We start from the raw sequence: 25,930 nt of genomic DNA, 5'->3' as shown, positions 1-25,930 counted from the left end.
AAACTACATTGTTTAGTTGAAACATTTAATTAGACACATAATATTTGTCAAAAGGCCAATTTAGTGTTGAAAGCTGTCTAAGTAAGGGTGAAATTGTTTCAAATAGTAAATTATTGCCATACTCTGTAAAAATAATGACCGAAAAGTCTGGATTTTTGTTTGTTTCTGTCCTCTTTTAGGCTTGGACGTTAGCAATATGTGCTCGATGAGGCACATTTTATTTTATGTTTTCCTCCGTTGGCCTACGCCTCGAGGCGAACTGTACTTTCCGGAAGCTCTTTTTCCTCATCCTGCCCCCTAATCCTCCACCCCATCAGGCTCAGTCAGCAAGACCCCACATCCCTCCCCCTCCTTCTCCTGAAACAGCGACATGGCATTTGCACTGCTGAGGAGAATGTGAGCTAATGAAAGTGTAAAGCCTGTGTTCACTAGAGTATAAAATTCACATTTGGCCAAGACCGGCTGTGCAATCTGATATTATGAGCCCCACCGCAGAGAGAGCGCGGGCTTGAAATAGCACTCAAAAAAGAATGAGCAAGGCAAACAGAGGAGAGGGACACACATTCGAAGTGTGTTTTTATTATATGATTTTATGTTATCAACAGCAGGACTAGATTCATATTCACCTTTATGGCGGAATAGTTAAAGACCCACGGAGAAATGTCTGCCATCCTATAACCATGTGGAGTTACTGTCAAATCAAGGCGGCACAGTTCTGACAGAAACCTCATCAAGATGGCTCAGTCTTTGTTTAAAAGAAAGAAGAGACGCAAGTGATGAGTGAGACACAAGGTACTGTACGCCGCCATCTTGTTTCTTGCGTACACGGAGCAGCCGCTTGCCCTTATTAAATGGAGGTTTGCTGCAGACAGAAATGAGGTCAGAGTTGGCGTAAAGACATGACGCAAACAGCCATGAAAAAAAGAGGGAAAAAAGTATAAGCCTCTTTCTGTTGTAACAGAGCAGGCAGCGCTGTAGATGGAGAGATTTCACTACAATTAAAAAATAAAAGAAATCTAATTAGATCTTGGTTGTACCTCTAACAGCTCCTCCGCAGTAAAAATAAATTATCCTGCATGCTCTTCATAGATTCATCTTTTATCATCTCCACACTCAGCAGTCCAATTTGCCTTATTGTTTTTGAAGTAGTTATTCAAAAGTCATAGAAGTGAAGTAAAGAAAGACAGGAATAAGTTATTGGCAGAAAGCGTGGGTCTTTTGTTGAAACAGTAGTTCCACTTCATCCAGGTCAAAAGTTCAGTCACATTAAGACCGGCTGACCTATTTTCTCCACTGAAACTTGGGAATCCAGCTTTCTTCAGTTTGTCCTCTAGCCTCTGTCCATTCAAATTAATCACTGATGTTTTTTGTTTTTTTTTCCAGTGGAGAAATACTCGTTTAATTTCAGTGATGTAAAGAAGCTCATAGAATCATATAATATGCAATATTCATTCTATATTTATGACCTGTATTCTTGTTATTGCCACCAATATACAAAATATAATAGTCGTATAATATATATAATATAAGTATACCTATACATCTCTACTAACTACTGTTGCAATGTTTTGGATTACTACTCCTACTTCCTCATGCTACCGCTGCTAGTGCTGACTCTATTTTCTTGCCAACTAATAGTTAGTACCGTTAATACAACTGATACTACTACTACCATTGAACCGCTACTAACAACCACTATTATCGCCAATTCATACTTATTTACCTCCAAGCGTGGCTTTCATTTTGGCCATGCTATAATTTTGTTAATGATATGCTTTTTGATGTGTGTATTGCTTACTCTGTGTATTGAAGGATCTTCTACTGCATGTTTAAATTAATACCCTATAATTATCGTAATGTTGTTTTGTTAGTAATGTTGTTTAGTTCATATATTATTACCATTAATAATAAAATATTAGTATTTCTCATTTTCTTGCTTTTCACGTGTATTGTATTGTTTGGTGTTGTGTGTTTTAGTAGAACCCAATAATGTAGTCTAATGATGTCCAGTATGATATGTTTATTAACATTAATATTCTCGTTTTACTGTTGTTCTGTTTCAATAATGTGAATATGAAATATCTATCTTTGGATTACAGATGTTACATACAGTTAGTCACCCTAAAAACAGGGTCTTACTTTTCATATATATTTTGTACATATACAGTACGGTACAGATTATACCCAGCAGTATGAATCTTCAAATAAGCGCCAACATTAACATATTTTCTTACATGTTAACGCATCAGTAATCATGATAAAATAATATCATATACAGTATATTACTGTAAAACTGTGAGGGGCCACGTTCCCACACTATTAGTACGTTCACTTTTGATACTTTAAGTACAGTTGATTATAGTTCTGTACTTTTATTCGAGTAAGATGAAGAGATGAGACGCCCTGATGAAGGTCTTAAGCTTCGATAATAAATTGGTTGTTTCCAATTGAAATGGATGAGAGGATGTTCTCAAATGTTTTCATTGCTGTTTTCTGCATCCAGCAGCTTTTTGTTTTGTGGTAGTGTGCAGGACTGTAAATAAATGGTGGTGTTGTTACTTCGACTTAAGTAAAGAATGTGAGTACTTCCTTGACTACTGCTGGCCTCATTGCAGCCATACACATACAGTACTACTACTACTATTAAACAAATTCTCATCAAAATGTTATTATCAAGGTGCATTAATAAAATCTGGCCGTGCTTTTATTGTTATAACATTACCAAGGCCTTCATCTTGAGTACAGACCTTGACTCACTAACATGGAACTGATCGTGGGAGAAGCACTCATGATCTTTTGAATTTCCTTCTTTCTCAGGCTATTGAGATGATTCATCATTACTCACTATCATCAGCTGCAACCGCAGCCCTTTGTTTTAATTGTTTGCTCAGAGGATGAGAGATTGCTAAAAGATAGGGTCAAAAGTCATGGAGGCACAACGGTGGTTTTTCTCCAGCAGAACAGGATCTGTGTGCAGGGCGAGCCGGTGAAGCATCCTGAAGAGCCAAGCTGGCAATTATCATCAGGCAGGAGCAGAAATTACAGCCATACCTATATGATTGCACACTATCGCATTTCAGCAGTGCCTGGTTCATACAGCCTGGAAAATACTACTCGCCCTTGGTCTGGAGCCTTTCTTTATTGTACAAAGTGTATTATATTCTACTTACACACACTCAACTGTACATATGATACACAGAGAACAGGAGGATCTGAAAGGCAGCACTCTTTTACCAAGTTCAGTCAGGGTGTATGTAGGCCAGCTTGTGCCAGAGAGTGCAGTGGCCCTTCAGCTATAGGCCATATTATTATGGGCATGCCTCTACCTCTCTCTCTCTCTCTCTCTCTCTCTCTCTCTCTCTCGCTGTCATGCAACAGAGTCGTACAATCTCCCGTATTTCCTATTTAACCAGCTAAAGCTGTGTTTGTGTTTGCTGTTCATGTCTCAGGTGGGCAGTGATTCCAGACATTTGGCCTCATTCGTTCAGTGCTCAGCCCATTTTAACATAAGGTGCACTAAGATACATAACATGAGTGAGACAAATGACATAATGTGATGGCGAATTATGGGAAAAGAAGCTGATGAAACCACTGCCCTAAAGAAATGCAATGTTTCACAGGCAACCATGTATACTCAGAATGACTGAACAATTTTAAGTTATCTACATCTAAAATGTCTCTGAAGATTACAGTCCTCATCTAGGTTACCAAATGTTCCACATTTCCACTATTTTAAATGTATGGAATATTTAAGTAAAGTTGTAGGTTGAATCTTTTTTATATAAAATATAAATAATAATATAATAATTTTTATATAAAAATTTTGACTATAGCAAAAATGTCTGATAAATTAATTACAAGTATTTAGACAAAAGCAAAAATCAAAACCAATCTGTATATGTATATATATTCATAAAATCATATTTTTCATTCATTTAAATGTCCGTTTACAATTACTTTCTGTAATTAGGAACATAATTGCATATTTATTGTCTATGATTTTTAAATGTTGCATTATTTACACATGGGTTCGTTCCATTCAATTAACATCGCAGTTAGACTACAAAAAGTGGAAGTCTTTTATTGCCCAGCAAACCCTTTAACTTTTTAATGATTTTGTGTGTTAGTTATGCTCAAATAAGAGTAAATTACCATATAAGGAACCTCTGTTTTTTTACATTTTTATATATTTTTTTTAATATTTGGTCACGGTTACAGTTTGATTTGTCAGAATAAAATAAAAGCTGTGTATCCTTGGAGAGTTTTTTTTTACAGCCTCTCAGTTTCATATTTTGACTGCCCATAATAGCTTTCATAAACTAGACTATAAAATAGAATTCTCCTTTTAATCAGTTCAATATTAAAATCATACTATGTACCAAATTCTGATATTTTCAGCATAATTTCTATTTTTCTTATTTGACTATTAATTTCAGCTTGAAATACTGATTATTTTCTTGAGTTTATATTTAAAAAAAAAAAGTTTTGCTCATAAGAAACTAAGTGTAGGACACCTAGAAAGTATCTTTGATTTTCTCATGCATATATTCAGTTAAAGCCTGGCTATATTATTATTATTGTTTTTTTAAAATTTGTATATTTCCCCCCTCCTCATGAACACTGGGCATCGTCATCATTGGAATAGAACTTGTGGGGAGTTATTTTGACATGGAATATACTGTAGGAATATAGCGTTCAAGTAGCTGAATTGACATTGCATTTTTTTCCTGGTTAAATGTAATACTTGCACACGCTTTGAGCTTGAATGTCACCTCGCATTAAACATTCATCTTCACGATGAAAGTAAAACATTTTCACATGAAAAAAAAGACCTATTTCTGCTTTTCCCCACTGAGTGGAGATGTTTCAGGGTGGCTCGTCCTTCGGTGTTTGAGTGAGTGAGAGAAGCTGGTCACTGAGAGGTCACTCAGAGAGAGAGGGAGACAGATTCAGAGAAAGAGAAAAGTTGTGTTCAACGGAAATACTGAGAAATGGAGGGGACATTGGAAATCACACTCAAATGCACACAAATCAAACTCACCCCTTGTTATATTTTCGTAACATTGCAGCATTGGGGTTTTGGAAAGAGTTGAAAAGCCTGTGTGGAAAAAAGGTAATGCACTTTCACAGTGCGATGTGTATGTGGCATTTCAGCCGACAATTGCCAAAGAGAGAGCTGCTCTGCCCTTTTCCACCACAGCTTTAAGTCCACACTTCAATCACAGGGCTGGAGTAGTATTTTCTCTGACATGGTGGCCCCTGGTGCTTTTCCATGTCCTGGCCTCTTACGAAGGAAAGTTCACACTTTATACCAATGACAGCCCCAGGCTCTTAACCTTGTTCAGAGGAGAGATTCAACAGGTGAACACCTTGGACTCCTTTAATTTGCCTTTGGTATTCATTTTTCCCCCATGAGGAGGGAGTGAAGTTTCAGAGGCGTAGTGACCTTAAATCGTGTGGAATGTAGTGTGAAAAGAAACTGAACTGCCCAGCCTGTTCTCACCAAATGGTGTATGAACAACACACCAATTTCCTTAAGTCATTTCACGTGTTACAATGCATTTTTTGCTATCTGCTTGTCATTTCTCGCCACGTCATTTCTTTATTGAGTAACCCCTAACCCTAACCCTAACCCTAGCCCTTTAACCAAGCGTTAAATGACACACGAAAGGTTTAGAATGTGTAGACATGACATGCGAAATGTCCCCGATAGTGGCATGCTATTCCCATGAGATTCCATAGAACAGTCCTCATGCCTTTACAAAGTCAACTTTAAAAAGTACCATTCCTGTTAAATGAAGTCAGTAAATTCCTGAGAGACAATTTAAACACAATCAGAAAAAAAGACAGTGGGAATAAATGCAAATGGGATAAAAGCGATTGTTTATATTTGTCCATTTTGCAAAGGTTTCTAAAATTAACAAATCATCTACTGTTAAAAGTCATTTTCATCACTTAAATCAGATTTTTTTCATACAAAGAGTTGAATTGTATAAAGTCGAACGGTTCAATACTTTCAGTTTTTTTTGTTGTGAAAACCAAAATTATATTTTATTTTGAAAAAAAAACAAACAAAAAATTCTACCAAACTAAAAGTCTTATGTTATTTAACTAGAATCAGGTTATAATTCCAATTTTTGAATCTTAAAATTAGGCAATTTTAATATTCACTCCATATGAACTGATAAAAATTGAGATTTCACAAACACAAATTAAAATTATGGTTTATTGTGAAAAAAAAAGCAAACAAATAATAAAACAGAACTTTACCATCCATAAAATTGGATGTAATTCAACCATATTTGTATCCTGAAACAAATTGAAAATCTAATAAACATTTCTACATATGAAGAGTTGAACTGTATACATTTTGACGTTAATGTATTTTCAAAAGTAAGCCTTATTTTAAAAGAAAAAAAACTGTATAAATAACAATGTTTTAGCTTTCAAAATGAAAGTTTTGTTTTGAAGGAAAAAATACCTTTAGCAAATTTAAAATCTTATGTGATTCAACCGTATGTGTTTTGTAATTTAAATATCTATTAAAGTGTTTTCTACATATGAGGAGTTGAACTGTTTAATGTTTAAAGACTCTCAAAATTAAGCTTTATTGTGAAAAAAAAACTTTGACATACATATGTAATTTAACCGTAATTCTATTTTTGTTCAAATTTAGAATATATTAAATAAGTGAGACTTTAAAGAGAAATGGCGTGCATTATGAACTTTAATCAGCTATTTTGACAACAGATAAGTGGATAAATTGCTTCTGTACATAAAATCACGGCCTAGACTCAAACTTGTATTTTTCAGTCTAAAATGTCTGTTTTATCAAAGCAAATAGAGCACTTCAAAATTTCTGGCATTTCATGTAAACCATGTAGTGCAGGCATGTCATATACTAATTAATCCCATGTCACGGATTAATGATGACAGTGTCAATTAGTCTGACTGAAAGTATGACTGGATGTGTGGCCTTCCTGGAGGTATACGCTGCAGCGCGTGGGTTCAGCTAGCGGTTTTCCATCGGTGCCCAGTTTGTACGGTAGACGGCACACTCGCTCCACATTAGATCAGCAGAGGCCTAATGGCTGCTCTTGGATGTGACACAACTGTGGCAGTGTGTGGGCTGTACAGACGCGCTGACCGAGCACTCACCTCTCTCTAAACACTTTATTTATTTATTTCCGCTCGTGGATTAAAGCGCTTTTGTGGACCTAACCTACATAACAGCTTGGTGCTGTGGCAAGCTCGGCGACCAGGCTCCTTGATACAGATATGATGAGGGTGCTTAGAAATGAAGACAATGGAAGCTCAATCAGTCCCATTGGCCCAGATCATTACTGAAATATCACACGGACCCTTGATTGCGCTGTATTGAGTTTAGCCACTGAAGCACATTATGCTATACTGAATAACTTGGTGGCCTAATCAAAACTAAATTATATGCATATTAGAGACTGGGACTGCCAGAGACAGGAGTCATCATTTTCCTGGCTTGTTTATATTAAGCGGTCAGTCAGGTTGTCGTTTGTTGATTACATTTTAACCCTTTCTTAGGCGTATGTGGAAATCAGTAATTCATGAGGTCAAAATTCCAGACCTCATGAATTACTGATTTTGAGCTTAGTTAAGCTAGTTAAGTTATGTAGCCATTTTGAACACTATACATACACGTATATATATATGCCGAATTAAATCATTATTACACTTTTACTGTATATATTGTACTATATATATGTAACTCTATATGAGCTGAATGGTGGCTTTGGCAGGATTTTAGTGGTTCTAAATCAGAGGCTCTCATAAGGAATCCTATACTCCTGCTCAAGCACGATTGTATTGCCTTTTAAATTACTTGTATAAACTCACTTTATAGGCTTGGCGTTATACACCGACTTGTGTCTGGACTTACTTTGTTGTACTACTACATTTATTTGACAGCTACATTATGACAGGTGACTTTGCAAAATGGACACAAACCATGTCATCAGATGATAAAATATGCTGCATTGTTACACATGAAACCTACCACCAGTATACGGTATAAAAAGGTGAAAATTACATCCACCTCAGCCAACTACAACATAAACAGGTTGTTGTTCATTACTTTTGATACTTTAGGTACATTTTGCAGATAATACTTCTGTACTTGTACTTAAGTAAGATTTTTCTTGCAAGACGTTTATTAGACATGTATTTTTAAATTATGGTATCGCTATTTTTACTTAAATAAAGTATCTGGATATTACTTCCTCCACTGTTGCCATCACTGCTACCACTACTACCATACTACTTGAATATAAAATTTTTACTTGTCATAGAGTATTCTTACTTTGTGTAATGTTACTACACAAATACACAAATTTATACAGACACACATGCATACATAGTGTAAACACATGTTGCTCATGGAACTACTCCATGTATAAAGGAATATGTTAACAGACCACAGAGGCGCTCAGGACAATCAGCTGATGGACAAATACCATCTAAATTTAACCAGACAGATTTAAAGTGAGAGGAAAACAACCCATAATGATATCATACCAACACATAATGGTCTGGTTTAGTTATTGCTCTGCAATCCTTGCATGATAACATCAAAGGGTAAAGGGTTCGCAGCCTGTTTCAGACGCCGGGCTTTGGTCTCTAAGGTATTACGCCCTTAATGCTCTCAGGAGAGATGAAGAACGTGCAAGGGAAGTGGGACAGTTTACACACAAGACAGACAGCCACACGCCCCCTGTCCTGCTGCCACTTGACATGGTCCTAGTTCATTGGGGGGGGATTATTGTAGAAAGGAAATAGTTCCTTGGTGGGTAATCAGTACCATCTAATGTAGGACTGTGTGTCCTGATTGATGGGCCTGATTTCGTGCAAGGCCCACTCACTGCCCTGCTGATGGCAGCAGTGTCCCAGTCAAACACCACAAGCAAAAGCAGGGCAAACACAGATTACTCCATTGGGGATTTCAGTAACTGGGTTTGTGTTTGCGGTGGCTCATCGCATGGAAAAGTATTTTTGTGAGATCAGGATTGGACAAATGTACAGCACAAGTATTGCCCTAACGTGTTTGAAGAGGCATAAACGTCATGGAATGGAATAAATTGTAAGGAAATAAGTATAAAACACAAAGAAATACGCAAAGTCGATGAGAGATGATTTGAAAGCCTCATGACAACCTTCCTCTCGACAGGTATTCCATGGCTGCAGGAGGAGTTCAGGAGCAAAACAAACTTCGGTGTGGCAGACATTGTGCCGTCACATTCGGTGGATCCTCCACCATGGCCACCATTATGAACTCCAGATGAACCCGCTTGTATCTGTGGGAGCCGGGCAGATCAGGCCATGTGATTGGACAAGGCCAGCGCTCCATATTTGGGAGATTACTGAAGCCAGGTTCGAGTCGCCATCGCTGCCCCCCACGTGTGAGAATAACCTAATCGCTCCACAGGATTTTTAATTATCTCATAATATGTGTTGTATCTCACTGCCAGGGTCTGGGACATGAAAGGTCCAGACACCAGGGGGCTTCTGGGTGGACTTGTGTGTGTATTTTTATTTTTTTTCTAGTACTGTAAATTGTGTGTAACAATGCTGTTTGAGTCATGTAAGACAGAAGAATCACATTAGAATCTAGCCTAGGAGATTACACGAGATATGGAGTACTTTCAAAAATTGTGTGTTACTGGTTGTTCTTCAGCATTCCAACTGCAATGAAAAAAAATAATTCTCAAAATTCATTTTATTAAAAAAAAGAAAAAGAAGAAAGAAATCTATGCATGATAAATAGATTGCAATAATAGTGGTGGCACAATAAAGTATGTTAGACATGTTTAGTAGTTTATATTCTGAATATTTAGATATACTCAAACTAGGTACTATTGACCAATATAACTGCATTATAATCATAAATATAACTGTAATACATGTAACAAATTGTTTATTAAATGAACCAACCCGTTTCATAAGATTAAATAAATTAATAAATAATATTAAATAAATATATATCATTAATATATACATATCTCTGTTGATTGTTTAATTGTATTTAAGAAACATAATGGATAATTCCATGCTTTCTTATTACTTTTATATTTTTTTATAAAACATTTTTTTGATTTGTCAGTTTGTACATGCATTTTTTAAAAATTGTAGATTTAAATACAGTTTAAGTTTACAAAAATAAAACCTAAAGTGGCAACCTTTTTTTTTTTTGTATTCAAACAACCGATCAAGAAAAATGTAGTAGCAGTAAAGTAAATCAGTCAAGATTTCTAAATTTAAATTAATGATTTAACTTATATTTAAACAAATATTTGTTATATTTTACCATTAAAAAATTATTTATTAAATTATAATTGTATATATAGTATATGCTTATAATATAATATATAAAATAAAAAACACACACAATTCTATAACACTGTGATATTCATATTGTATAAAAATACTTTTGATCATTATGATAATATGATCATTATAATTACTCATAACATAATTACAATATGATATAAAGTTAATGTAGACATAAATCTTTGTATAGTATATAGACATAAGTTAACATATTTTGAATTTAAAATCTAATAAATATTTAACAGAGAAGTATATATCTGGGGAATCAAAGGTAGTGTAATGTTATCGAAATCAGTAGTGAACAGAGCGATCCACTGTGTACCTCTCCAAACACACGCCTAAGTTCTTTCAGGTCACGGTGGCCTCTGATTCACCCCGTGTTTTATGGAGTAAAACACAAACAACGTATCCTAAAAACCTCCTGAACTTGTGGCCAAACTGACAGACTCGTCAGGGTTCATGGAGAGTTGAGGGATGCTGATGTAGATGTCCGTGATAGCACTGGCGATGGCGGCGGTGATGATGATGTTGATGATGATGATGTGGTGGAGGCGGAACAGTCGGGGTGGCAGTAGCAGCTCCCTCCTCTTGCCACACTAACCCATGCCTGAACTTGGGATGTCTCTGTCCCATGGGCCTTTTTCTCACCCCCAAACTGTCACATGCTTTTTGATCGTCAGTCCCACCAAGCTTTCGCCCCCCGCAGCTGTCCAGCCTTCCTTCCACAATGTTTGCATTTACTAATGGATGTAGTGATTCCATTTCTTTTCTTGTCCTTTCACCTCTCCTTTCTTTCCTCACTACTTGTTCACTTCCCTTGGAGTGAAAAGTTGAGAATAGAGAAATGTTAGAAGTTGATTACAGGATACATTTCTGTGACTTTTTATTTTTCATTTTTTATTGTTATTATTATTTTAATTACAGAAATTTACTGCTATTATTAACACTATTTTATACTTTTAGAATTTTAAAAAAATCACTTTTTTCTTGGTTCATAAATCTCATCCTGCATTTCACAAGCATTGTCTTCTCTAATACTTACTTACATACAAAACTTGTGGACTTTGCTTCAATCCTGTGGGTTGTGTGTTGACTATTCACTGTGTGTCAAAGTGATTCATGCCCCAAATTTGATCCACTGTGACCCTCTCTCACCACTTACATTTGAAATTAAACTAGTGCCCTTGTGTACAGTTTATTTAGTTTCTCTGTTGAACTACTGCACTATCGGCCTCAGCCAGAGTCAGTGGTGGCGCAATAGCCTCACAGTGGAGTTGTGCTCTTGATTGGGCCTTTTAGGTCTGTTTCTCTTAAGCAGGGTTTAGCATGAGGCAACAGCTGGCACAAGTTTATGGATGGAGGCCGTTGGTGAGAAGGGAGAGGTGGGGGTTGCGGTCAGATTTTCCCCCTTCATTTTTTTTCCTCAGATAATCCCAACACTCCGACCCTTGAATGAGGCCTCCGGGCACAGTTGTGGCCAACAGCGAGAATTGAGCACAAGAAATTAAAGCAGTGTTGTGGGATAAAGCTTCCTAAAGCTTCCACAACTGGTCACTTGGCTACACGAACCATTGTGTTTTTTCTTTCTCTCCATGGATTCAGACTAGTGTTTACATTACATATGAAAGGAATTTCCTTTTTTTTTTTTACATATACTGTCTCTTATGCACAAACCTTCTACTTGCACTTGTGACATATTTTTTCAATTTGTGAATCATTGAACCCCTATGTTAATTATTGAAGTAATTAAATGATAAACTGTATTCTGAAGTTTGGAACTTTATACCATAATTACACCCCAAACTGAAAATAACATAAAAGAGTGTTGTTATTATATAAATGTATATAATTATATATATATTAAACATAATTAATCTCCAATTTTTTTCTGTTTCGGTTTTTAATTACTTTTATCAGTATCATTTCACAATTAATTTTTATAGCATTGCTACACAGTCACAACCTAGACATTATATAATAATGTAATGACAACATAAGCAATAGGAACTAAAAACTAAAATTATCTTCCAAGAATAAGTTTGACTAACAAGAATAATAATGCAGGTTTGTTTCATATATATGTAAATACAATATGTCACAATACCTATTCTCACTGGATTTGACACGTACAGAATGAAGCCCTCTGTTAACATTTATTTGGATTCAGTAGATCAAGTTTATAATTCATCAGCAATTCAAATTTTTAACATAATATAACTGTGTCAGTTTGATAAATGACTCTTCTTTTGTTATCTGCCAGAGACAAATTTCACAAGAATTCAGCCCTTTTGGTGGCTGGGAACTGTAGACTGGGAACAGCACATGAAACAGGGTAGACGGTAGACTGCATGTGTGTAAATCTAAACATTCAACAGTCAGGCAAAGCTGTATAGGAGGTGGAATTAGGAGAGGTAGGAACCTTAAAGTGTCAGTAAGTTAAGAAAAGGAAAATAATAAATGGAACAGTCTTGGACACAAAACATACTGGCAAAATTGCTTTGAACCTTTTGCTGTTTTGAAAATGTTAAGAGCTTGCCATGTCTAGAAATTATTTAGGAACTGTTTCACTTTTTATAGTAGCCATGTAAGTCATTTTGGACTATATATTTTTTTTTGGACTTAATTAATTGGGTAAATGTTCAAGAAATGAAAAAATGAAATTTAAAAAATGACATAAAGTCATCACTGTGACTATCTTTGTTCCACAAGCTCTGAAAACAACTTCTGTTCTTGTCCCAGTTCCTGCGTTGAGAAACGCTGTCATCTGTGCCAGTGAAAAGATGTTTTCAAGACTAAAAAAATAAGTGCCTTGATGTGAGATTAACAGTCCAAATATGTCCCTGCTGCATCCACCACTACTCTCTCTGCTTACAGTTCTCCTTGATATCAATAATAAATCAGTGCAATCGGACAAATGGAACGCTTCTTTTAGAGCATTTCTACAACTGTATTTTTAGCCGGCTTTTATTTCCAAACATTATTTACTGCATAGGAACCAAGCACTGTCTGCAGCTATTAGAGGAACTTATATAGCACAAAATGCTTTGAGATCACATCTGTGTCCCTTCCATTTTTCAGCACACGTGCTTCTCGCTAGGCAGAAATGCTTTCTCCTGCCGAAGTTGTGTATTTTTTCCATCTGTTTCTATCTTTTATTACAGTTGTTGAGTCCAGCCAGTCAGAGAGCAGATGGAGGCATCACAACAGACTCAGTGTTAATACTTAATACCATAAAACATTGCTCATGCATCCTTTTAAACGTTTCAAAAGAAGACACTAAAATGGAATGATTTCATTTTGTTAGTACTTTGAACCCAGTCAGACCATGAATAGAGTATTTCTGTACATGTGCAAAGAGACACCCTTTCCGCCCTTTACGCATGCTCTGCTGAGCGACCTTCTATTTTTTATTTTACACATTCTCTGCTGAGCCACTTTCTAGTGTTTTTTTTCATCAGCATATTCATAATTTATTCTGGAAATGAGTGAGTGCAAATCAAAGAAATATCATTTGTACATAAACCACAGATGAATAGAAAAATCACCAAAATAGCAAAAAATTCTATAAGCCAAATCACACGTGGATTCCTCCTCCAACAAATGTCTGTGTGAAGGAAAATTATCAAAGTGTCTCAGTGGCCTCACGGGCCCTGTCTAGTCTGGAACTTGTCAATCAGTCTGTGAATAAACACCAGGACAGTCTAACTGGAGTAACTGGGACACATAACTTATGTATAATACCCAATAGTATTTGCGTCATGGGAATGATATTGGAAACTGTATCAGAAAAAATCCATCTTTGATGAGCTGCAATGCTCAGCTCCAGGAATGACCAGCGGGGATGCTGTTGTCTGCGAAATCCAGCAGACACACACACACACACAGTGTATGAGTGCACAAATACACACACAACCACACACACACACACACACAACCACACAAACACACACACACACCCACACACAGCATCCTTAATCGTTTTTTACTCTTATCCAGTCCTGTTAGGTATGAGAAAGAAAAAAAGCTCAGAGGGGGACAAACTGTACTCCTGTGGACCCGGAGCTCTGAAAAACTCATCTTTTTAGCCTCTCCCTCCTCTGTCTACCTCCCTGTGCCTCTTCAGTCCCAGGCCACATAATGCCACATCAATACCACAGTAGGGAGGAGGCATCACACTAATGTAAACACACAGGTCGACCTCGTTTGGCTTCCCACGGCTGACGCCAGAGAAGAAAGTGTAGCACAAAGGAGGGATGAAAAAGGTGAGGCATGTCATCCCGATTAGATTTAATAAAAGAGACGGAGAAAAAAACAACAGCGGAGCAAAGTGATGGAAAGCCAGTTTAAAGAGGATTGCTGGATGCTGTGCAGATGTCACTAAGATGGCAGCATGGGCATAAGTCAGGCATTAAGAATGGCCACCCTCTGAATGGCTCCTGTATGTTGGGTCCTGTGAGAGAGCTGAAGAGGACCAGCAGGTAGCCGGGTGTGCCTCTCAGGGCCTTAATCCTCCACAGTCTGAGTGGGAAAGGCAGGAGGAATTGAATTTTTCACAGTTGTTACAATGGCGGTGGGCACCTGCTGCTGCTCTTTTCTGCAAGTCATAAAGTATTCAGTCGATGCTCGTCTACTGTTTGACACTTTGTTTTTTGTACTTTTAGCTTGGACTGAAAGACTTGCTGTTTTTCACAAAACACAGCATAGGCCTCCAGCTGTGACATACTATCCCTTTTCCAATGTCCATCCATCACTGTGAACAGTTGCTCTCAAAATGCAGGGTTCAGTATTAATTATTAATACCACTCAGTCGAAATGACATTTTCTGTAGGTGAAGTCCACAAAGCCTCCAGCATTAAACAACCAAAGATGTTTGCCACTGCTTTCATTCACTGACCTATCACCACCATGCTTATGTAAACTAATACTACTTGTTTTAGGTTCACTACTTGATTAAAGCTGAATTAACTTCTTTTCCGGAGACCTGGGGGCAACAATCGCAAAACACAACACTTACATATTATCACCATGAAGGAAGAGTTGGAGTAGTAACACACTAAATAGAGCTCAAAGCTCCCTCTCGATACCCGAAGAGTGTGAAGCAAGCTAACTGGAGATGAAATCTCACCATATATCAAACTACTATTAGGTCATGGGACATCCTCCTACTCTTGACTGAGAACACAAGTTTCTAAAAAAATAAAATAAAATTTTAAACTGTTATGTGACTTGTTTTTCTGTATCATTAATATGAAAGTCATTAGTAAACAGGCTGAAAGGCTTCTGTGGCAGCCTGAAGGTGTTGTCCTATTTGTGAGTGGCACATTGTTGGTACCCAAGGTGGGTAAAGTGGATGACTAATTCTTTCATAATCAGTAAAGAAGCAAAAAAAAAAAAAACTTTTCCTGATTGAATTAAATTAAGACCCTTAGGGCTGCATTCATTTATTTTTTGGCCATTTGGAGGCAGCTAAGATATGACAAGCAAAGAAAGCACAATATCTGACATATCACCTCATATTATGTTGAATGTTGTGATGAATGTATTATTTGAAGCCATGTTTGTTTCCACATGTTCCACATGTTAAAAGTAAGTCCAATATTCACCCTCCTTCTACCTGTTCTTGTTCTACCAACTCCTAAGGCAAATATCTGACTCTTTAGCAGCTAAATGCTCCCTTATGTAAACCAGCTAGCTGTTAGCTTTCTGTCTGCTCTTTGATGCTTGGCAGGGAGAAGGATATCTGGCTCTGTAGCTGCTAAATGCTCCACTATGTTCCCCAAATAGCCAGTAACTGCCGGTGCTGGGCAGGTAGCGGACGGTGTTTTGCTGAAAACAGCTGCCCAGAGCATCCAAGAAAAAATAGGTGAGAGTGGAAGTCGGTTGATAATTCTATGTGGGGTTGATGCAACCAGCAACTTCTTCCACATTACACATAGTCATTTGATCTATTGTTAATACAAAATATTGATTATCTTTCAAATGAGAAAAAGATTATGTTAATGCTTAAACAAAGCCAGAAAATTCCGATTTTTGTGTTACTATTAAACAGTATTTTTACATGTACTTTATATGTAGCACAAAGACAAAGTTCTCCATTAATTCTGCTGCTCTCTGCACATAGTCTGAGCAACTGGAAACACACAGACTTGTTCTCTTCCCTTCAATCAATCATTCCATAAGACTAACTATGAATGTTTAAGTTTGTTTCGGCAAAATTATTTCACTGCGCTCAGGTTGAGTTTTTTTGAATTTCAGCACCACATTATTTTACTCTCTGCTTCTTGACAATCACATTACGCCCACAACAAGAAACAAAGGACAGGGAAAGGATACAGCGAAAACATTCACCTTACAAACTTTGATGCTGCAATTCTTTCTTCTGTTACACCACAGAATTAGTATTTGGCATGAAAAAGCAAGAATTGCAAATTGGAAGACGTGTAAATTGGAGCAAACATAAAATAAGTAGGTCTAGGTAAAATACCTTGCTCATAGGCACTTTGGCTGCACTGTTTGAGGGTCTAATGCAAAATTTGTCGCAGAGGAAAGTACAAGCTTGTTATTAAAAGGCAGAATTTGATATTTTCATGCTCAAGGATGTCTCTATTTACTGAGTGATTCATTCTTTTATTTTTTTCCCCAAGCAGACATTAGAAGGTCAAGTGATAATATCATTCAGAATAATTACTAGTGCAATTAAACACACTCTGGATGCTCATTTTCTCTGGGCAACTTTGCTGAATGTGTTTTGTATGCAGTGCAACCCTCAGGGGTTACTAGAGCCAAGACCTACAGAGCACAAGAAAACAAAGAGAAGGGAAGCTCCTCACCCGCTGGCCTTGGTGTCTAGACACCACGTTGGGGGCTAATCGAAGAGATCAAACAGATTTTACACTTTGCTAAGACAGATCAAAGACTTGCCAGTCCATATTAGGCATGGGGAGTATAGAGAAATTAATTGGGAACCCAGTGTGAACAGACACAGGAACAATGAGCTGATTATAGTTTGTTGCATCCATGTGAAGAAATAAAAAGAAAATTAAATTTGACAGAGCGATGGGAAAGCAGTTATTATTTATCATTTGTTTTCGGTCTATTCAGTGAAGTGCTTTGACTTTTGAATGGCAGTGAAGGACGTGTTGAATAAGTTATTATGCCAATATATTTGCACTGTTCATCCAAAGCTGTATGTCCCCAACCACCTCACTACCCCGTCCCCCTCACCCTCCAACCCGCCTACTGCAACGGTGGTGTTTGTGTACCCCATGGCTTTGATACCAATCAGGATGTTAGAACCTTAGCCCTTTCGTCACCCGTTACGGCTCCTGCAATCAACAGGTAAGCAGACTTGAATGTAAAAGGAGCTGTACCCAATCAAATCAGTCCAACTGATATTTGAATTCTCCTCAGTCTCTGTGTAAGGAAATATAAACAATAATGATACTGCAGCTAAAGTGTGTATTTTTCCGTTTTTCAAATGAGGATAAAACTTTTGGACATATTTTCGGAGCATCTAAGCCTTGAGTCTCTGGGAGGGTCTTTCTCATGAGAGCTGGCTGTGTAGGCTATGAACATTCACAGATACTTTTTTTTTTTGGCATCTCCATAAAGTTTTGACAGATTAAAACATTAATTGTAAAAATCAATCCAGCAGAGGCCAAGACATCCTGCTTTTTAGTCTCAGATATGGGTCGAACACTGAAAACACTGCATCCTACATGTCCCATATTGCAACTTGATAGGATCTTTTAATTAGAAACTTGCTGCCTCCTAAATAACAACTTCTTTTGAACTCCACAACTCCAATTTGAAATTCAGGCTTTCTGTTAAGAAATGTAAATCTCAAGTCCAAGCTGAGACAACACTTTTGCATCAGGGTTATTTTTTTCAAACCTTAAAAAGCTCCCTCCGGAACCACAGTGCCTTATGTAACTGTTTTCACAGGCAGAGTTGAACTCAGTGTCTAGCAAACTGAACTCAACGAGTAAAACTGGTGCAGTGCCCTTTTAAAAACATTCATATAATGGTACACTTGTATTAATCTGGAAGCTAGTTAGAAAGTGGAAGCTAGTTAGCCTTGCTTGCTAATGTTATCACTGACTTCTTTTTGAACATGAAATGATCATTCTTATACATTTGTAAAATCCAATGTGTGAAAAAAATAGATATTAATCAAATTAAATATGAAAAGATAAACAAATTAAATAAAAAAAGTAGTACTAACAAAGACAGTAATATCTACATATAAATAAACAATAACATCAACAAAACTCTATATACCTTAATCAGGGACTACTGAAAATAATAATTTAATACCACAGTGTGCGTTCACTTTTTTGTTTGTCATAAGGGTTCATGTATCTATGAACAAATTGAACTCAACCAGAAAAACACTAAGGCTTGTGAAGGACTTAGAAAATCTAGCATTTTGTGTGAAATTTACCAACTACAGTTATACGATTTATCATGTAACTCAAAGGTTTAATATTACGCACAAATTTAGTAATAATGTCTTTACGTGTAATTGTTATAGAATGTCCAGTGTTGTTATAAAGAAACTCTATGTCTCTCCAAACACAGATGAGGAGGGGTAGTGACAAAATAAATTATGATTGATTCTGGGTCAGCATCACAAAAGGTGTATTTAATATCTATGTCAATAAATTTGGAGATTATTGTGTTTCATGGCTAAATGTTATGCAAGATTTTAAAATTAATTTCTCCAATCTTGTTCGAAACACAAAATTGGAAGGGGCACAACCATGCCTTACTTCAGTTTACATTATCTAACAGTGAATTCTGAAAAGGTTTTCCTTTGGGTGAACTATGGTTTTGATATTCTTTCCTTACATGTTTGTTTGTACATTTTCTGTCTGTTAATTTTATCCCACAAGGAATTTGAACATTAACATTTTGATGGCCTACATGACATTTAATTAACTCAATTATACCTGTGGGGTCACTGATTTCCAAATAGGTTAGTTTTTGTGTTTGGGATTTGGGAACACCTGTTGAGTCATTGGCAGCCCCTGCACACTCTGGGCCACATGTACTAAGGGATTTGCGTGCTAGATGTATCAAAAAGCCACAGGAAACTGGAGTCACGGTTTTCATGTCATTTGTGCAAGTGTCTGCAGCGTGCATTCACTCCTTGCATGTACATTTAGGCAAGGATTGTGCAAATAATAGGAGGATACATGTAACAAAGGATGATTATGCATTCCGCTGAATATACTAAGGTCACGCTATTTGCGACTGACAATTTTGCAAGGAGAATTCTCTGGCTCTAAAAATGAAGCATAAACACTGCAAAGACAGGATTCACAAGAGCCACAAGTAAGGTTGTAGTGGTGTAAATAAATCTGCATCAAGTATAGTCTTATACTGCATATATCTAAAAATTAGGCGATTAGGCAATTATTAATGAACACAACATGTGATTACTGTAACGTAAAAGAATAGCAGGTGATTTGCGATTGTCAAACTTGAATTTGAACTTGACCATCAACGATGTGAAATCACTACAGACTGCAACTAAACTTTTCTTTGTTGTGTTACAACATTTAAGTGAGGGTTTGGCTGCATTTACCTAGGTATTATCATCCATATCAACACCACCTCTACTTCCACCTGGTTCATTCTGCTAGACATGCTCCATCCATCTCTCTTTCTCTGGTTGCACTACTGTGTACACCTTGTATATACAGAAATCCCACCTCTGAGGTGGCCTATGAGCTTTCCTTCGCTTGCTTGTTCATATCACATTATAGAAAGGAATGGGTCTAACTATGGGTCTTGCACTGGGTCTAGTATATCCAGGTTGTAGTTTTTCCGTTGAGGAAAGTCTGAAAATTGGACAACAGAGCACTTCACTAGTTTTTCATTTACAAGACAGTTGCAGGGCACGAGTTGTTTTATAAAGTTATTCTGAATGTGACATTTTTGGAAAAGCAAAATTTTTGTTTCACTAAAGGCCAAACACTTTCCTAAAAGGTTTGTGTTCCTAGCTGTTTCCATTCCTTTCTTTGTCCACATTAAATTGTTTATTGGTATTTTTTGCAGAAACTATTGACCTTACTTTTCCTTGTGTAACTCAATGATAATAGTAGCATCCCCAGCACTGTTACAGTATGAGTCCATATCTGACGGTCGCATTCACTTTTGCGTTTGTGCGAAGGCTGTGTGTGCATATGTCTGCATTTAAAGATATTTTTTTTTTTATAATAATAAGTATGAAACCCCAAATGCAACATACAGTATTTCCCTCTGAGCATGGTTAGTCATTTCAGCCAATCATTTATTCAGCTTATGACCTTGATGAAATACATGAAGAGAAACACATGAAACCCAATAACTCTGCAATAATATTTAAAGAGGTTTTTGTTAATATATTACATAGCTCCATTCCTTCTCAGCAGTGGCTCTCACTAAACTGTCTGTTTGGGCACGTGTCTGTCACCAGGCATTTAAATGATCCAATTACCGGGAGTCTGAAACATTTCCACTATTAAGACAAAAGTAGGTAGAATTTTTTCCTCCTTCATTACACCCTCACACCAGCAACACTACCTCCAATCCACTCCTCCACATCTGCTAAGACAGAAAGGGGGCTGACGAGGTCCGCCGTCTGTGCTGATACTGGAATTTCACTCAGTCAGATAAAATAAACCAGGGAAGCCTTAGATGCTGGATAAATAAGCAGTACACTTTGGCTTGGGGGAAAACCAGTGCTCTCCATCTCAGTGATGTAACCGATTGTTCCTTTTCCCCACTGATTAAAAGGAGGTTAGAATATACGGTGGTTATTACATTCTACTGGAAAAACACCTCTAATCCCTGGAAAATAATCAGCAAAACGATTTTGATTGGCAAAGACCCACGCAAATAGGAAGAATCTTAGGAACTCTGCACTTTTTGGTGTGGAAAAAGATTGGGCTGAAATCGGAAAAAAAGGAAACACTTACTCGATGTCTAATAATTCCCTATGATAGACCTATTTATATGGAAATAATATTATGGAGAGGCCTCGTACTGTAATTAAGAAGCCAGTAGCTTCTGTTCTCTGTGTAACTTATTCTGCGAAAATTATTGAAATGTTCAATGTCATCTTAGAAACATGCAAGCATGCAAAGCCAGCGTTTAGCATTCCTCACTATCTGAGGTAGCATTATTAGCTAGAAGTTCAATTTTTCCCCCATATAAACCGAAAAAAAAACCATTCACTCTCTGAGCACTTTATTAGGAACACCTGTACACCATCTTATCCATGCAATTATATAATCAGCCAAACATGTGGCAGCAGTGCAATGTACAAAATCATGCAGATAAAGGTCAGGAGCTTCAGTTAACGTTCACATCAAACATCAGAATGGGGAAAAAATGTGATCTTTACTGTGGCATGATGGTTCCAGACGGGCTGGTTTGAGTATTTCTGAAACTGCCGTTTTCACACACAACAGCCTCTAGAGTTTACTCAGAATGGTGCCAAAAACAACAAACATCCAGTGAGCAGCAGTTCTGCAGACGCCTTGTTGATGCAAGGGGTCAGAGGAGAATGGCCAGACTGGTTTGAGCTGACAGAAAGGCTACGGTAACTCAGATAACCACTCCCCAGTCACCAGACCTGAATCCACTAGAACACCTTTGGGATGTGGTAGAACAGGAGATTGGCAGCATGAATGTGCTGCGGACAAATCTGCAGAAATGATGTGATGCAGTCATGTCAACATGGACCAGAATCTCAAAGGAATGTTTCCAACATCTTGTGGAATCAGAGCCTAAAAGAACTGAGGCTGTTTTGAGAACAAAAGGGGGGGTGGTATTAGTATGGTGTTCCTAATACAGAGATCGGTGAGTGTATATATTATTAAAAACTTTGAGTAAAAATGTTTTGAAAATATGAAAAGAGCATATTACTTTCATTATCAGGATGACTATATGTCTTGTACAGTATTATGAGCTCTCACTCATAATGATAATACACTTCTTAAAACTGAAAACTCGGTTCTTCTTGGTTGAAAACCAAATCTAAACTTAAGTATTTTGTTTATGCAAGATGCAGAACGACTGTCTAAATCCTGTCCAGGCCTTCCTTACACAACAGAGCCAAACAGACTGTATACAAAATATTATAGAACACTATAAAAAGCATTATAGGAAACCATCAGGAAACCTGTGATGCCACTTATTCTCTAAACTCAGAAAGATTCTGCTATTAAACATATGGAAATGCTTTATTATTTTGATAACAACTTCTGTGAGCTAAGTTTGTACTGTAAAATTCATTACGATTACGTTAGGGTATTGTTACTGTAAGGTAACAAATACAGCCTACAATGCTGCATGATAAAGTGTGATTTTCACAAAAAATAATATTTGTGCCTTACACATCAGAAAAATGGCAGATTCCTTCAAAACTGTATCAAGAAATTTGGGCATCCTACACGCCCAATGGTCAAAGGTCATGTAACTGTTTCACCATGGTGACCTGGATTTCAAGCTATGTTTCTCTAATTATTTTCTGTAAACTGTTTATTCAAAAGATAGTAAATAAAAATAAATAAAACCCGCTGCCTGAATTGAGCCAGTACTCACTGGTATGAAGTACCAGAAAGTCTGATTTCCCAGTCACTCCAAGAAGCTACAGCTACCAACAAATAGTTGTTTTATAACTTTTTTGTGAAAAAAATAAAAATAAAGCTAATGGGCTGCAGGTTGTATCTGTAATACACAAATATGAGAGTGGTATTAATCTTCTCATGTAACTCTCTGCCAGAAAGAAAAATAAGTGCATTTCCCAAAATGTCCAACTATTCCTATAACCAAGTGCTTTAAGTTGCCTAAACAGAACCATAAAAATTTTAACCGTACCTTAGCTGCTGGATATTGTAGGTAAACAAATGAAATATTTTGGCAGTTAATGTTTTGTAAATATATTCAGAATGAGTATTTTAATCATTAGGTTGATGAGAAATGTAATCCAGGTGGATTTACATTTCTCAGAAAATGATTTTCTGTTGCAAATTTCTAGTATACTGTCTCAATGTCATTTTTAGTAGACGGGATTGTTTTGTCTGACAAGAGCCCAGGAAGCTTTTCTAGGGCTCCTCTTGGACAAAACAACTACTTGAGGGTTTGCACCTTAAGAGGATTTAAATAAACAGACAACAGACCTTGGCATGTTCTGCTGAGTACTCTAACAAATGGAAAGCAAACTCTATCAAACACTCCTTTGTTCACTAACAATCGTCAGATTAAAAAATAATGTGAAACATATTGGCAACTGTACATCCTCATCAGTCATTGATAATGAACCTTTCTTGCACAAAATATACATTTAGTATCTTCCATGTTTTGCTTTTACCAACAAAACTTATTTGAGCAGTATTTGTAAAAATCAATAGAGGCACACATACCACACACATAAACGCAGACGCAAAAGAAAAACTATCTTCATGTCCAGTGAGGTTCACAGCCAGTGCCAGTGTCTCCTTTCATCTTCCCCATAGTGAGATGAAGAGAGGGAGAGATGATCAGAGTGAGAAATGGAAAGAGCAGCAAAGCTGGACTGAAAAGGCACTTAGAGCTATTCCTCCTAACAGTTAGTCTGTTTCGGGAAAAAAAAGTTGCTTGCACAAGCAGAAGGATGCATGCATGTGCACCTGTGACATGTAGACAGCTGAAATAATAACATCACTTGCTGGTGCAGCATCTGTAACTAAATGCAATCTCTTATTTAGCATTTCGTTCCTCTCCTCTTCCTCTTTCCTTCCTCTCTCTGAAAAACATGAAGCATGTTCCTGGAGTTTACTTTCGATATTCTACAACAAATCAGCATCCCTTACAGCAGTCTCTACAAGAAGTTTGGCAGTGCGGGTATGCTTGTGATTGTAACTTTCGTCCACTTCCAGAAAACTGACGATGTCAACTGTCGAAAAACCTCTACAGTGTTCAGTGCTCTCTGTTTTGCTGTTCCTACAGACGTGTCTCACATAACGGTGAGCCCTCAACTCAGTCAGTGACCTCTTCTGTCGAAACGGTGATGCTCACAAACGTGTAGGGCTTATGGTAAATGGTGTTTTTTAAAGGCCACTAAAAACATAAATATTACATATTACATTGTTTTTCTTTCTGAATATGTGAAGCGAGCCACACATCATAATCTGTTCCAGGACTGTATGTTTAGATATTAGCGTAGTTACAACTTTCAATAGGATTTTGAATGAGGTTTTCTTACTTCTGTAACAGAACCTGGAAGTTCCCGTTTCACTTTGGTTCACTATACACAGTTTTGCCGGTGGTTTTACATTGTTTCACTGCTCTACTATCTAAGTGTCAGTAGAGCTCCAAGATATGTAGCAATGTGCTAGCAAAGGCAGTGAATAAGAAGACAGCAAGCTAGCAAAAGAGGATGTAAATAATGCTGGGTTTAAATGATTAAAAAATCAGCTCTAGAAAAGTTTTATGTTGGAATGCATTCGATGCGTGTGTTAGACCTCAAGGATACACACAAAGACACACAGATTTACAACTTACTTGTAAATCTGTGAGCCTGTCTTTTGACTATCCATTTCAACTCCATGGGTATGTCTGTGTCTCGGTCCTCTCGCCTGCCGCATTTACAATCTGGTCACCGCGGGTATCGATAACTGCCTTGCTCATTCAGCTTTTTGTCAATATTAGATATTGTTCCCTGTACATGCAAAACATCCACAAAACATTCACAAAACAGATTGTATGTACTTTAATTGACTGATGCTTTCATATCAAAGAATCCGGCAGTTGATTTGTGTGTTGTGCTCTCAAGTGGAACATGAGGAATTTGTAATAACAGAGATTGAGAAAAGTAAAATAAATTTCATGAACCAGAGGCTGGTGTCTTTTACTTTCTTTTGTCTTGGTTGTTTTCTTCAAGGTGACAGTTTCTTGTTGGAGCAGCTGATAGGAGCACAGAACAGAAAAGTCTATCCATCTGTTCACACTGAACTAAACTTGGCTGATTGACTGTTTTAGATCATAATCTTTATTTTCATGACTATATTTTCAACATATTGTATCCTTTGATTTCATGAATTTTTTTTCTTTTTTTTGTTAGGACATATATGTAAATGAATTTCCGTTCATTTAATTATTTTACTCAGGCAATGTCTTCACACAGGTAGCTCTCACATGTCACCTACATTAGACAATTGTTTATCATTTTTATTAGGATAGTCTCTGCCCCTGTTTTCAGGCTTGTTGGCAATGTTACATGATCTGTCTAGGACTATGAAAAGCTCTACTTTGGGAGAAAACCTGATTTCTATGTAAACCCATTATTGCACACTTCTGTTTGCACTTGTGTCCATACTGTGATTCAACTTTTCATATTACTTTTTTTTTTTTTTGCATATTTGTATTTGCACATTTTTCTATTTGTTTACTTTATATTTATTATTATTACTGTATTATAGTAGTTTTTACTTTTTACTTATTTACTTCCTATTTCCTAACTGAGTGTTGGACAATTGTAACATAGCCATTTCTTGCAGGGATCATTTAAGTTTTTCGGATTCTGTTTCAGATTATTTAT

The sequence above is a fragment of the Xiphias gladius genome, chromosome 16, assembly GCF_016859285.1.
Source record: "Xiphias gladius isolate SHS-SW01 ecotype Sanya breed wild chromosome 16, ASM1685928v1, whole genome shotgun sequence".
NCBI classification, from domain to species: Eukaryota; Metazoa; Chordata; class Actinopteri; order Istiophoriformes; family Xiphiidae; genus Xiphias; species Xiphias gladius.
This window is presented reverse-complemented; position numbering follows the sequence as displayed.